We start from the raw sequence: 16445 nt of genomic DNA, 5'->3' as shown, positions 1-16445 counted from the left end.
GTCTCTCTGTGTTGCCCAGGCTGTTCTTGATCACCTGGCTTTCAAATGATCTTCCCACCTCAGCCTCCCAAAGTGCTGGGATTATAGGCAGAAGCCACTGCGACCAGTGAGAGCTGAAATTCAGACCTGACACTGCTCCTATGGTACTGAAGGGAAACCATGGGGTTGGGTCTGAGATGTATGAGAAGAGGGAGAAGGTTCCAGATGGTCTGTGCTGGTTTCTCTGAGGTAATGCCATGAGGTTGGCTCAGAGACAATAAAAAATTGTGAACTGAAATTAATTGCAGCAACTATAACCTACTGCTGCTGGCAGCCTAAAGAAAGATTGTTGAGGTCATGCTGATGGAAGCAGAAAATATGACACGAGTAAAACTATGAAGGCAGATAGGAAATGAGTTAGGCGTATAACTCAGGGAAGGGCATTCTAGGCAGAGGGAAGAGACTGTATAAATGCCCTAAGGTAGCAGCATGCTATGATTGAAGACAAGCAAGACAGTAAGTGTGGCAGGAGTAGACAGAGCAAGGGAGAGAGTAGCATGAGATGAATGCAGAGAGATAATGGTAGAGACAGATTATGTTGTGCCTCATAGGCCACTGCAAGAACTTTGGCTTTTACTCTGAGAGAAATGGGGGCTACTGGAAGGAGGAGTGGTACAATTTGATGTACAGTTTAAAGGAATCATGGTTGTTGGGTTCAAAAACTCAGAAGGAAGTCAATTAGGAATTCTTAACAATATTCTAGGCATGTGCTGATGGTGCCTTGCAGTGGGGATGAGAGTGGGGAGAATGAGAAGTAGTAAGACTTTCTAAGTTAGAGCTACAGAACGTATTGATGGATTGGATTTGAAAGCAGGAGAGAGTTAAGAGTGATTTAAAAGTTTTTGGTCTTAGATCCTAGAAAGCTGCATGTCATTATAGGGCATTATATCTAAACAATGCCAAAGCAATTGCCTGATTTTATAAGTGCGCTGAAAAACTAAACAACATGAGACAGAACCTATTGAACTCATCCTTAAAAAGTGACTAACCTGTTTGCTTAGAAAACATGAGACTTCCCTTTCTAGCCAACCTGGAGTGAAAGGGGCCAGATTTATCCTTCCACCTGAAACAACAAAAAAAAATGGACAAATTATATGAAAATTGTTTTCAAGACAAAGGATATCACCCAAAAAGAACAGTGATTCCTGAGAGAAGAGAAATGGATGAAATCAGCTCTTGGTGTACCTTTAGGAGTACCCGCACCAGCTCAGGCACCTGCTCTTTCCTCCAAAGTCTGAGTCCCAGCTTTATGGGACCCCTCCTCCAAACTTTTACCTTCTAAAACTCCATCCCTTTCTTTTGCTCCTGCTGCCATGTGGGTAGTAGTTGAGTTCCGCTATTACTCCGTGTTACCTCTGTGTTATTTTTTTAGTTCTCCAATACCAGCTTCAACGCTTCCTTGTTTTAAAATCTCTGATGTGTGATTTTTACTTTTCTGACTGGTATAAAATGCCTACAATGTGTCAAACAATGTACCAGGTCACTTATGATATTTTTAAAATTTTCAGTAAAACACAATTTGGTAGATAAAAACCATGGTTATTTCATAATTAAGAAATTTATGTCTCAGAGAAGTTAAGTAATGATGCTTATAGTACTTCCAGGATTGCAGTCTGTCTCACTGTAAAGGCTTTGCTCCCTGTCACTAAGGAACACTGTAGTTGGACAAAGGACTTTGGAAAAAAACAAAAAAAGGAAAGCTTTTGGCATTATTTCTAGGATTATGGTGAAAGCCAGGATTATTTCTATTCGCTTTAAAAATTTCACTTGAATTAGTTTGTAACTAGAAAGCTACTCTTCTTATAAAAATGCATTCCAAAGCTAAGCTCTTGTAGCAATCTCGTCCATGATTGGATGATCTACTCTATTTGGGTAACTTCCTAATCATTTACCTCTTGTAGATATTGAAGGCCGGGGAGGGGATAAAATATAAGCTGGCCTCAAGAATTCTATAAATATTATTTCAATGCCTACAATGAAGTATTACACCTCCTTTTTTGCCTGATTTTTGGTAGTGGTGGTTTGGTGACCTTTGAACACCAAGCACAAGTTTATCAAATGTGGAACACAGAAGTTCTTACATGCAAGGTACTACATCTAACACTTGGCAACCTTTGTCTGTTCTCTTGAGGGGAGTCTAAAATGTGTTTCAAAATAATAAAATCCTAGAAGGCCACTACTTGGAAACATTTGGCTAACTTAGAACAGTTCAAGTCTGCATCATTTTGAGTCTAGATTCTAGCTACTTTCTTCCCTTGTGATACTGCTCTTTGTTTTGTTTTTGTTGTTGTTTTTTCTCCTAGACAGTTACTGACCTAAGATTTCCAAATCCTATACAAATATAGAAGTGTAGAGAGTTGGCATATTGTGGCATTGAGGGTTATAGCCATACCCATTTTCAATTCTCTAGAGGTTCCAGCACCTGCTTCCTTTCCCACTACTTTAGGACTGACAAGGGGAAAAAGCTTTGTTCTTTACGACCTCCCCACATTAGAACCTCAAGGACATTTTCTTAAAGAACAATGTTATAAAATGGAAGATGTGCATTACTGAAATGAGCTTGTATTAATGCTACACTGCATGCATAGATGAGATAAAGAGGAATGTTGGGACTGGATTCTAACCATGATATAGTTACAAGGATTCGACTTACCCTCATCCCCTAAGTGGCTAGAATACTGAACAAAATATATGAAGAAGCTATTTTCAGATATTGGAGAACAGGAAATGCAGGAATATCATGATGCCTTAGGAAAGTGCAACATTGGAGGTGTACCTCCACCATCCTCCCAGCTTTCTGCCTTGGGGCATATCCCCAATGACCATGCAGGCAGCAGGGTCACCAGAAGAGAACAGTGGCCTCACTGAAGTGAGGAGAGATATTGAAAGAAGAGATTCTGGAGAGGAAGAGAAAATCTGTGGAATAAAGACCTCTAGAAATAAGTGTAGAGAGTCTTCTTTATTCTTGGTGAAATCCTTAGTTGTGCATGCATAGAGTAAAACTTCAATGAAGTCACAGAAAGAATGACCAGAAGGCTGTCAACTGAGCGATTCCTGGGGCTTATACAGGGCAGAGAGTTGTTGAATCTGTGGCTAGAATGGAGATGGTCAGTACTCAACTGGGGCATTCAGAAGAGACCCCAGAAATGTACTGTCTTTGTACTAGGACTGAACTATCTTTGAGTAAAAGCTACACTAGACCCACCTTAACAAAGCTTAAAACAAGCATTGGAAAGAGAAGCTTATCTGCAAATAACTTAGATTCCTGTCAGCACAAAGACCAATGCTATTTAAAGGAAGACAACAAAATTCAGGCACTCAATAATATTACAGTCACAATATCCAGGCATCCAGTCAAAAATTATTATACAGGACAAGAAGCAGGAGAATGAGATCTACAATCAGAAATAAAAATCTCTTAAGAGAAATAGACCCAGAAATGACAGAGATGATGAAATTAGCAGACACAGACTAAAACATATAAATATGCTCAAATGCTGAGGGATTTAATGAATTTGAACATAATGAAAAGACAAATGAAAGATAAAAGTCCTAGAAATAAAAATATACTATAACTGAAATGAACATTTGCTGGATAGGATTAAGAACAGATTAGAAACTAGAGAAGAAAAGATTAGTGAACTTGAAAAGACAGCAATAGTATCTATCCAGGCTGAAGCACAGACAGAAATGAAGACTGAGAAATCCTTTGGCTAAAAGGAGCTCCCTTGCTCTTTTTAAATACATTCCCAGAGGGAGTTTAAATACATTCCCAGAGGGAGGGGCAACCACGACCCAACGGCTGTGTGATATGAAGGTATAATCATTCCAGGATGTGGGCACAGCTGTCAGCCTTATGAAGACTGCACTCCTGGCAGCTGGGCTTATGTGTGCCTCATCTTGGACAGGGGATAAAGGAGCACAAGGTGGCATCCACTACATTGCTTTTGTTTGTTTGTTTTTGTTTTTTGAGAAATCTTGGAGTTGACTAGGGAGTGTTACAAATAAACTCTGATTTATGCAAACCCTTTCTATGAAAACTCATTTAAAAAGAAAAATCACAATAGTCTTTTTTGTTTGTGATACAAAAGTCTTCCTTTAAATTCTTACTGCATTTTTTTAAAAAGTTTGTAAAATGAATTTACAGACAACCATCAATTACTTAAAGACAAAGCTGCTTTTCGTGACAAGTAAGCTCTAAGAGGGCAGGCATTTTTGGTTGTTGCTTTCATTTATGCTTTCTTGTTGTCCCAAGCATCCAGAGCAGTGTCTGTTATACCTAGAAATGCTAAGTTTTAATAAATACTGAATGAATAAATCAGTGAATCAAATAGGCTCTGTTAAACAAGAAATAGTATTTTCTATTGTTTTCCTCAAGGTGGTGCTGTGTAGTACAGTTTAAGGGCCACCTTTAAAACTGATTCTTTTTTCCTAATATAAATTCGATATCTGATCAATTTTCTTTTATTACATAATTTTTAAATCTTCCCATCTCTCTGATTTTCCAGTTGTTTTAGATTTATGTTCTTTGTGGGCAGAGGCTTACTAGATTGTCAGAGGCATTGGTTTTCTTGCCTTTTCCTCCCCTTGTTTATCTCTACCTAGTTGTACAAGTAGACTTGCCTTTGAACACTTCCTGAAAGATACTACATCTACTGCTTTATTTCTACCTACTATCTCTATCATTTATTATAGAAAGATTTATCTAAAGGCTTTCATACATTTAATGTTCAAGGTTTCATTTCTCTGTCTCTTCTTTTATCTAGATGTCTATTGTCCCATGTTTTTCTCAGTCGAATTTTAAATTGACCAGTTTCTTTGTTAAATAACTTTGAGATATATTTGACACAGAACAAACTACACATATTTAAATTATACACTTTGATATTGTGATCTATGCATACACCTGTGAAACTATCACCACGATTAAGATAATGAGCATATCCATTACTCCCAAAAGTTTCCTCCTGCCCTCCTGCCCCTTGGTGTCACTCTCCATTCCATTCCCCCGTCTTTGCCCCACCCCATCTGAAGGTAATCACTGATGATCTCCTCCCTTTCACTATAGATTAGTTTTCATTTTCTAGAGTTTCATGTAAATGGAATCATATACTGTTTTCTCTTTTTTTTCTGGGTTTTTAAACTCATCATAATTATGTGTATCAATCTTCATTTATTTCTGTGTAGTATTTCTTTGTATAGATATACCATAATTTGTTTATCTATTCACTTATTGGTATATTTTAGGGTTATTTTATGTTTCTGGCTATTGCAAATAAAGCAGCTATAAACATTCATACATAGACCTTTCCCTGGATGCTTATTTCACTTGGATAAATACCTAGGGATGGAATGCCTAGATCATATGGTAAGTGCATGCTTAATTGCAAAGAAATTTTCAAACAATATTCCAAATTTTCCAAATATTCCAAATTTTCAAACAATATTCCAAATGTTATACCATTTAACATTCTCACCAGCAGTGTATGAAAGTTTCAGTTTCTTCACATCCTTGCCAACATTTGGGTCAGTCTTTTTCATTTTAGCTATTCTAACATACATATAGTAGTGACTGTCCTCTTTTTATTATCGATTTGTTTGTGTTTAGATAGATACATTTTCAGATTTTCATAAATTCTATGAAATCTTGTATATACTGACTTTAATTATTAGACATAAAGGTGAAATATATGAATGAAGAAAATGTCTTTGAAGAAGTGGGGGAGTAAAATTATGGTGAGTTATTTTCAAAAAGATTGACTCTAGAGACAATAAGGTCCATGTATTAAGTATTAGCCTCACATATAGGAGAAACTAGTACAAATCCAGGAGGAATAATTTGAGAGGTATCATGAAACCTTTTCTTCATTCCCCTTCTCCTCTGAGATCTCCTATCAGGAGAACTCCAATGACATATTTTCCCTTTGGCTCTTCAAAATGTTTCTATCTTCAAGAGTTTCCGTTTGAAACCAAATACTACTAGGAAAAGGACTACTTAAGGCCCATTTGTCACCTAACACTGGATGAGTTTAAGTTTTGTAAGGTCTTATGGGCAAGTAGCCTTATGGTCTACAGGCTATTGACATAACTGCACCATCAGGGCAGTATCTCTCCTCTTTACCCTCCTACAAAACTCTAAAGATTTCAGGCTATTCATAAATGCAAATACCTGACTGAGCTCTGTGGAGCTAAAAGTGTGCTATGCCCATTCCATTGCTGCAGATACTCTGTTTTACCATAGATAATGTGCATTCTTTCACACTGTTCATGAAAAAATAACAATCTAAGCACAGGTGAATGCAAATATAAAACAATTAAAGTTATCATAACAAATATGTCAATATTTGTCAACTCTGTGAGCACAGACAATCTCTTTTTTTTATTAAAATAAAGCATCTTTGCTCAGATAATTTCTTTTCCACTTTGTTCTTATGTTTTCTTTTCGGCTGATATTCAAATTCAGGAGATACACATATTCAGATTCAAGAGATACACAAATAAAATACAGTACATACACAAATGAAATGCTAATAAAATCATCTCTATGGAACAAAGGCAGGATAGTCTACCAGAGGAATAAAAGCAAATGTGAATAAGAGATTTTTACTCTCCAAAACAATAGGCTTCATTTGGCCTCGAGAGAGCCACTGGGCAAGGCATCTTGTGACAGAAGTCATAGGGATGTTGGTAGGGCTATGAGATAGGAGCAGTATACAGAGTCCTCACCTAGAACGAATGGGCAGAGCTCAGAAAGAGACACGCCGTTGACAATGCTTCTCCTAGCCAAGGTTTTCTATGCAGCCTCCCATGGATCAACATATGTTAATCAACCCACACATCAGTATTTTCATCCTTTAGAAGCAATGATGGTATTTGCACTGGGAACTGTGATCTATGTATTAATGGGGCAGCATGAGTCAACTGTAGTAAATTTTCTAAATAATTATTTATTTACTTTTAAAATAAACTTTATTTTTAAAGCAGCTTTAAGTTCGCAGCAAAATTGAGTTGAAGATACAGTGATTTCTTATCTACCCCATCTCTACATATGCATAGCCTCTCCCATTATCAACATCCCCCACTACAGCGACGCAGTTGTTACAGCTGATCAACCTACTCTGACACATTGCTATCACCCAAAGCCCCTGGTAATGTTAGAGCTCACTGTTGGTGTTGTACATTATATGGGTTTGGACAAATGTACAATGATAACTGTCTACCATTATAGTATCATACAGAATAGTTTCACTGCCCTAAACATCCTCTGTGCTCAGCCTATTCATTCCTTTCTTCCCGCTAACTCCCAGCAACCACTGATCTTTTTAATTTGTTCCAGGATATTATGTAGTTGGAATTGTGCAGTATGTAGCCTTTCATATTGATTTCTTTTACTTAGAAATGCATTTTAAGTGGCTGGGCGCGGTGGCTCAAGCCTGTAATCTCAGCACTTTGGGAGGCCGAGACGGGCGGATCACGAGGTCAGGAGATCGAGACCATCCTGGCTAACCCGGTGAAACCCCGTCTCCCGTCTCTACTAAAAACTACAAAAAACTAGCCGGGCAAGGTGGTGGGCGCCTGTAGTCCCAGCTACTCGGGAGGCTGAGGCAGGAGAATGGCGTGAACCCGGGAGGCGGGGCTTGCAGTGAGCTGAGATCTGGCCACTGCACTCCAGCCTGGGCGACAGAGCAAGACTCCGTCTCAAAAAAAAAAAAAAGAAATGCATTTTAAGTTTTCTATATGATTTTTCACAGTTAGATAACACATTTCTTTTTATCACTGAATAATATTCCATTGTCTGCATGTACCATGGGTTATCCATTTACCTACTAAAGGACATCTTGGTTGCTTCCAAATTAGAGCAAAATTATTAATGAAGCTGCAAAAACATCTATGTGCAGGTTTTATTGTGGACATACATTTTCAATTATTTTGAGTAAATAACAAGGGGTGCAGTTGCTTGATATGGCGATGACTGGGAGAGTAAGTTCAGTTTTGAAGTAAGCTGCCAAACTGCCTTCCAAAGTGGCTGTACCATTTTGTACCCACTGGCAATGAATGAGAGTTCCTATTGATCCCCACATCCTCACTAGCATTTGGTGTTGTAGTGTTCTGAATGTTGTTCACTCTAATAGGCATGTAGTGGTATCTTGTTTTTTTTGGAATTCTCTGATAACATATGATATGGAGCATCTTTTCATATGCTTGTCACCTGTTTATCTTCTTTTGTGAGGTATCTGTTCAGGTATTTTGCCCATTTTTAAATCAAGTTGTTCATCTTCCCATTGTTGAGTTTTAGGAGTTATTTGTACATTTTGAATAGCAGTGTTTTATCAGATACATTGTTTGCAAATATTTTCTCTCAGTCTATGGCTTGTCTTCTTATTCTTTGGAGAGTATCTTCTGCAAAGCAAGCAGTTTTTAATTTTAATGAAATCCAGCTTATCAATTATTTCTTTCACGGATTGTGCCTTTGGATTCATATCAAAAAAGTCATCACCACACCAAAGATCAGCTAGATTTTTCTCCTATGTTTTCTTCTAGGAGTTTTATAGTTTTTGCATTTTACATTTAGGTCTGTAATCCACTTTGACTTAATTTTTGTGAAGGGTATGAGGTTCTTTTTTTGCATATAGATGTCCAGTTTTTTCAGCACCATTTGCTGAAAAGACTCTTTGTTCTACTGTGTTGCCTTTGCTCCTTTGTCAACGGTCAGCTGACTGTATTTATGTGGGTCTATTTCTGAGCTTTCTATTATGTTCCATTGATCTACTTGTGCTTTCTTTCACCAGTACTGCACTGCTTTGATTATTGTACTTTATAGTATGTCTTGATGTCAATCCTCCAACTTTTTCTCCTTCAATATTGTGTTGGGTATTCTGGGTCTTTTGTACCACCATATAAACTTTAGAATCAGGTTGTCAATATTTACAAAATTACTTGCTGGCATTTTGATTGAAATTTCATTGAATCTAAAAATCAAGATTGGATGAACTGACATCTTGACAATATTGAGTTTCCTATTATAAGCATGAAATATCTCTTTATTTATTTAGTTTTCCCTTGATTTCTTTCATCAGAGTCTTATAGTTCCCCTCATATAGTTCTTATAGATATTTTGTTAGATTTCTGTCTAAGTGTTTCATTTTTAGGGATGGTGATGTAAATGGTATTGTGGAGACTAATTTAGACTCCACTTGTTAATTGTTGGTAAATAGAAAAGCGATTGACTTTTGTGTATTAACTTTGCATCCTGCAACCCTTCTATAATTACTTTTTAGTTCCAGAAGGTTTTTTTTGTTAATTCTTTTAGATTTTCTACATAGATGATTGTATCATCAGCAAACAGAAACAGTTTTATTTCTTCCTTCTCAATCTATATACCTTTTATTCCTTTTCTTGTCTTATTGCATTAGCAGGTAACATATTTTAATGTATATTTGTTATTCCCCTTCCTCGCCTTCTCCCTTTTCTTGATGCCTGGCACATGCTAGTGATGATAGGATTATACCAAAAAGCTATTTAAAATGAATTACATAGTATTTTGAAGTTAACAAGATGATAATTAAGACTTTGATAGAGTTTAGCAAGTATTCAGAGTAGGGGAAAGAATAATTGAATGCTGATATTATTATGTAACCCTCACTGGAAATACTCAATGACTTGGTCTATACTTAACTTGGGCTTATGTGTAAAGACTCTGGTGCTCTACTACCTTTTTCACTTTGATCAATTTACCAAATATTTCTGTGCCTTAGGCTGTCCTACTGTAAAACTGGGATAATGATTGTGCCTACTTCATGAGGTTGTTGTGAGGATTAAATTATTTAGTCTACACAAAGCTCTTAGTGAATTCCCTGGTACATAGTAAGCATGATTTAAGTATTACCTGTAATTATTATGATGGTGGTACAAGGTCAAAAATATTGCCTCTTAACACTAAAGAAAATACAAGAGGTACAGAGGAATAGAGAGTTAGATATTCCAAACTCAAACCATTTGATGAAATTAACATCTTTCCTATCTCAAAATTAATTTTTAAAGACAATTTTGAGACAGGAAAGATTTAATATTTTTTCAGAAATCTTCTTATTTCTGACTCTGTTGATCTATAATTGACTTTAGCATTTATATTCTATTTCTGAAAAGCAGTTTTATGCCCAGGTATTGTGACTTTATTGTTTCACTTTATTCATGCCTTTAGCCCTTTGCATTGTTGCTATAGTTAAGTACCTTGCTTTCCTCCTGGCCTTGTAATGCAACTAATTCCTTCAACATGATCTTTGTTAATTAAAACACAGTCCAGAATTATTGCAAAATAGAAACATTTATACATTTTGTAGTATTTAATTCGTGTTTTCCAACTCAAGGGTGCCTGTTAAAAAACCAGAACCTCTGAAGACATGGATTACAGCCTAAGGACCAGGATTTTCAAAAGGGTTTTGCAATCCAGATAGATATGTATAAGTGCAATGGTGAAATAAATACTTTCATTAATTAGGGATAAGCCTTTCATATTTTTTACACAATTTTAGCATCAGAAGAGGCCTTCAGAATTCTCCCATCGGTCTCAATTTCCTTAATCCAGAAAAGGCATATCATTTACCAAATGCAGTTTAAGTGGCAGAAGAAAGGCCAAAACCTATAGATTTCCAGTGCTCTTTATAGTATATTCTTCTTGACATTTTAATTCAATTTTATTATTGTTAAGTCAATGTATTTTGAAATTTTAAGAAAACATATTTTATTTTTCGTTCTTTGGGAGATAGAAATAACACTATTAAACAACAAGCAGAGTCAGGTATATTGATCTAGAGGAGAAAAGAACTAAAATTCACGTACCTGTATTCTTTTCTTGAATGAATAAACATGTATTTTAAAAATCACGATGAGTATAGTTTTCATTGCGGTCATCACCATCATTACCTTCAATCAATCCTTACTTTAGTCATTCAATTTGACTAGTTAATGACAATCTTTGAAAATGTTAACAGGTCTCTAATACCAGTGAGTAATATAATTGTTGGTCAAATATCACAAGAACATCACACAAGCTAGCTGAGTCAGCGGACATTGGAAAACAGTCTTAGTCTAGTGCTATAAATACAATTTCCCAGTTCAGGTCATTACTTGAAAGCCAAAAAATAAATCTGGGATTTTCTGTCAGTTAGGAAGACTAATCCTGTAAGAGATGCAGGTTTATAGAGAAGATATTATTCCAAATTTCTCTTGATTTTAACTGTACCACTGAGCATCTAGCCTGGAGGTGGTTTTGGTACCAGGTATCATCTGACAAAACAGGAGTTCAGAATGGAAAAGACTTATTTTACCTCAAACCAATTATGGTCTCCACTTCATTGATGCAGGACCAACTTATCCACTAGGCACAGTAGCACAGGGCACATGGCCGGTGACACTTTTAGGAATCCATGAAAATCTTACTTTCTTTCAAAACTAAAAGAAAAAAAATAAACTTTTAGGGTCAAATAATGTTTTAATTTTTTTTATATCAAAAAACACAATGTTTTAGGGCCCACACAAGTTTAACAGAGAAACAAGATTTTAAATATTTAAAGTTACATACAAAATCATTTTTAATATTGGTATTATTATGGTGGGAAGGATCTATGAAGGCAAAAATTGCAAGTGTCCATAAAAGTCACAATGTTGCCCTGCATTGATTCACTATTTTAAATATATTTGCTATTTTCTGATGGATTAACCATCACCACACTTTTGGTTTCAATACTTTTATGATGGTGAATTCTAGTAATCTCCCTAGGAGAACAATGCTGCTGCATATAACCTTTTCTAGTTATTTGTTAAATCATAGCCAAGAGAATATTTTTCGTATCAATTGCTTTCTTAGCACCTTATTTGTTCCCTAGTCCCCACCCTTTCCTGCTTTCCTTTCCTACAGAGCACACTCTAGAATACCCAAATAGTATCAGGTAACTGATCAAGAAAATCTATTATGGGATCAAATAATAATTTGTAGGTTCAAATTTAATTAATATTCAGTCATTTGAGCAATCATGGAAAAGGGTCAGGTTAAGGTAATGATGGACCACTGAAAAGCAATTAACCTTGAGAAAGATTTATGGGATTTCTTTCTGTTTGCCATATTTGTTTTCCCTGAATGCGTAGAGAACTTCCAGAGAAACACCAGAGCTCACTTTGAAAATGCTGGTCCTCCAATCTGGGCAACTGTTTGACATCACTCAAATTCTCCAGTGGATTTGTCTATGTAATTATCTATTCAGGAGTTTACTTTTCTTCTTCCAATTCCAAATCTTAATGCCTCAAGGTCCAAGAGTTTGAGTTTAAAATAAGAGAACAACAGATTACTTTAAAAAAAAAACAAAAAACAAAAAAAACCTAGAGACATTAAAGCTGATATTTAAGCATCTTCTCATACCATCTTTGTTAAGACTAAGGGCTGTTTCTTGCAATCGTACATCAAGGGAACTCATGACCAGAGACTCCCGATATAATTTAATTAATAGCCCTGATGTAAATACAGGTGTTGTTTTTGGGGGTAAATTGAATGCTGTCTGTTTCAGTGTCAAAAATAAAATCTACTCCATTTTCATCCATTTTCAGGGCACCTTGAGAAGGTCTGTCTTGCTGGCTATCTCCTTCTTTTCATGCTTGACATTATATCTTTTAAACATATTTATTTCCCTAGTAAGCAAAGACTGGTTATTTCAACTTAGTATTTTTTTAGTTTAATTAAAATTTCTTTGTAACCAGGAAATAATTTATACTTTTTTTTTTTTTTTTTTTTTTTTTTTTGACACAGTCTTACCCTGTCCCCCAGGCTGGAGGAGTTTAGTGTCTTGATCTTGGCTCACTGCGACCTCTGCCTCCTGAGTTCAAGCGATTATTGTTGCTCAGCCTCCTGAGTAGCTGGGATTGTAGGCATGCACCACCACATCTGGCTAATTTTTTAATTTTATTTATTTTATTTTTTTATTTTTAATAGAGTCATGGTTTCATCATATTGTCCAGGCTGGTCTTGAACTCCTGACCTCAAGTGATCTGCCTGCCTTGGCATCCCAAAGTGCTGGGATTACAGGCATGAGCCACTGCACCTGACCTATACTTTTTTTTTTTTTTTTTTAATTAAAGAGTATAGAGAGCTAGACACTGGAGATTAAACTGCATGTAGCTAATGAAAGCCAAACTCCTATGAGTTGAAAATCTATCAGAAACTAAGCTTGAAGTCTGTGCATATTAGGCTTTTCAGAGGATCTGATTCACATTGATTGACCATACACATTAAAATGATCACAAAATTGTTTGCAATGATAGTTTACCTAGTATGGTCAACATCACAGTCATCAACAAAGACAGTCCTTGCTCTCACGATGGCAGTCATAACAAGGACTTAACAAAGATTGTCACCACAAAGCAATTGCTGCCTTGGACCAAATCAGTGTTGGGATCAAAAATGCTTCAAGGTTTGGGGAAGAGAGAGTTTACTCTCTGAGTAAACTCACTTGAAGACAATTACACAGAGGTGATGGATCTTACATGAGAGAAGAGATTTTACAGGGGAATTTGGGTGAAGGGGATGGTGTAAACACAGAAACAGAAATGAACCATCAGTAATGACTGATGAGAAAAATAAATAATTGAATGGCAGGTTTTAGAACCTTGAGATACAGGAAGAGATCATCAGATCTAGCCTCTTGATTCTAAGGAGGTAAGGTTTTATTATCTCATTTTGCAGATTAAAATATATTTTAAGGACAAACTATCTGGAGAGGTTAAATTAGGTGACTAATTCTTTAGTTCAGTGATTTTAAAAAATAAGTTTACTGCATAGGAATCACCTACAGAGTTTTTTAAACATGTAGATTTTGAGCTAAAACCCTCCAGAGTCTGACTCAGTAGATGGGCTGGGGCCTGCAATTTCTTTTTTTTTATAAGACCCTCATATGGTCACCAAATGTGGGAACCTCATTTGGGAGACGGTGCTTTGATATTATAGATAACCAGGGAATATCCTGTGCCATATTCCTATATTAAGAATAATCCTGATAAATTGACAAATATTTGATTTATCTCATCACTGGTATTCGTTACCTGTTTTCCTAGTTTTCAAAATTTCTTTCACAGCTGAAAAATGGAGGTCTGCCATCATTGCCCAAGAATTTGGAAAGTTCTGCAAAAATGTGAGTCCAGGAAGAATGTATCTGGCTTGAGCACCCCACTTAATATATATATATGTGTGTGTGTGTGTGTGTGTGTGTGTGTGTGTGTATATTTATCTCATGCAGAGAGATAAGCAGCTACCTATCCAAAGCTGGATTCAAAGAAGGGAAGCAAATCCTATCTCAAACTGGTTTACAAATGTTGCAACTTAGAATGTGATTAGGGCAGTGGTATTTCAGAGAAGGGAGACTACTAACAGTCATGTGGGTGTGGGAGATAAGAGGACATATATTATTTAAAAACAGAAAATGATAGTAAATTATGATGCAGTAATAAAGAGAGGGGAGTATGAAAAAAATCACAGGATTGCAAGTCAAGAAGCCTCTGTGTGTGATCCTAGTCAACTTGCTTTAACTTCTGGTGCCTGCTTCATCCCCATCCTAATTCTCCCTGTCTTCATATTTCTTTTTCAATTAGCAATAATTGCACCTCAGATAAACTTCATTGGCTATGTTCTGCCACTGCACAAAGCTTTCTCTCTCTTTTTTTTTTTTTTTTTTTTTTTTGGAGATGATTTCAGTAGGCTTCTAATTTGGTTTCCTAGTCACAATTGCCAGTTGCTCCTTAAACTAAGCCACTCTGCAACTAGAAATCACCTTGTTAAAACTTAAAACTTTAACCATGCCAGGCACAGTAGTTCACGTCTGTAATCCCAGCACTTTGGGAGGCCCAGGCGGATGGATCATCTGAGGTCGGGAATTCGAGACCAGTCTGGCCAACATGGTGAAACCACCGCTCTACAAAAATACAAAAATTAGTTGGGTGTAGTGGCAGGTGCCTGTAAGTCCCAGCTACTGGGGAAAGCTAAAGCAGGAGAATTGTTTGAACCTGGGAGGTGGAGGTTGCAGTGATCTGAGATCACACCACTGTACTCAAGCCTGGGTGACAGAACAATATCTCAAAAAACAAATAAACAAACAAACAAGAACAAAAAAACTTTAACCAGATTTCTAAACAAATTTTCCCACTGGCAAGATCTGAGGACTTCCCTGTTGCTGAGGGACAAACTCCTTAGCATGACCTGCAGCTACAAGATCGCCTGTCCCCAAAGACTGACACCTCACGCCCTGATCGCCACCCTTCCGCACACTTTCAGCACTAGGTTGCTTTTTCCTTATTTCTGCCCATGCACTCGCCCCGCCTCCCTGCCAGCCTCCTTACACTGCTTTTCCTTCTGGTTGGCCCCTAGAATACCCTTTCTCTCCTCCTCCAGCTGGCAAGCTTGTACATATTCATTGTTCTACATTTAGCCCGGTGACACTTTTTCAAGGCAGTCTTTCCTACTCTCTGGATGGAGTTGGCACTTCCCTAATAGTTCTGGACTAAGTACATCTAGGTTGCAGTGGCATTTATCTTTTGACGACCCTCCTGGAATTTCCCAGCCAAATGGGTGAGAAACACTGTTACTGGCAGGTCTGGGCTTCAAAGTTAATTCTGCTCTTGTTCTCATTGGAGGTAGAATGGATCAGTCAGTCATATTCTTGTGCTATTCTCTTTCCATGAATGTGTATAAACAAGATGAATTAGTGGGAAGGCTCACATTTCACTGTAGAGGACGGTCATCCTCTTTCCTACTTGCAGGTTCTGAAAGATTTCTTCCTGGAAGCCTACCTATTTGTCCCACCGTGGTGAATTAAAGCAAAAACGTTGGGCTGATACCATTACTCATTTGAAAGATACTTCAAGACTGTCCCTTCGTCATCTCAGCTCACAAACCAGTAAAATCTCCCTTGAATACATTCAACAGTTTCTTATTGAGCAAAGAGCTTGAATAGGCACAATCATGGAGGAGTCATGAAACCAGGAAAAAATAAATAGTGGAGCCAGATCTACTTTAAGTGGCATAATGCTCTGTTTCTGCAGGATTTTCCACCTCCACTCCTTAATCTCATTTTAATCTCTATTACAGTCATTAGATTCTAATACCATACATAAGGCCCAGCAACCTGTTTTGTTGCTGTGGTTTTATGCTAAGTGACTGACGTGGCACCAGGTTTGGGAAACGTGAGCATGGAATTGATAACTCTTACCTGTGTAAGCAGTTTCATCCAAAATTCTTCCTCTGCCCGAACTCCTACCCCCACCTCCCAAGCAGGTCCATGATTGTATTAGATCCTTTTTAGGCTCAATAAACTCCACAATCCCTAGCAAGTGAGCAATGGAAAAATGATGATCCTTGCTTTCTGAAC

At 37.0% G+C, this 16445-nt stretch overlaps 1 pseudogene; it reads right to left on the bottom strand.

Annotated features, from left to right (window-relative positions):
* Nucleotides 1-14648: 14648 nt before the first annotated feature.
* Nucleotides 14649-14729, bottom strand: LOC140712348 (U4 spliceosomal RNA; annotated as a pseudogene).
* Nucleotides 14730-16445: the final 1716 nt, after the last annotated feature.

Source organism: Chlorocebus sabaeus, chromosome 8 (genome assembly GCF_047675955.1).
Source record: "Chlorocebus sabaeus isolate Y175 chromosome 8, mChlSab1.0.hap1, whole genome shotgun sequence".
NCBI lineage: Eukaryota > Metazoa > Chordata > Mammalia > Primates > Cercopithecidae > Chlorocebus > Chlorocebus sabaeus.
This window is presented reverse-complemented; position numbering and strand designations above follow the sequence as displayed.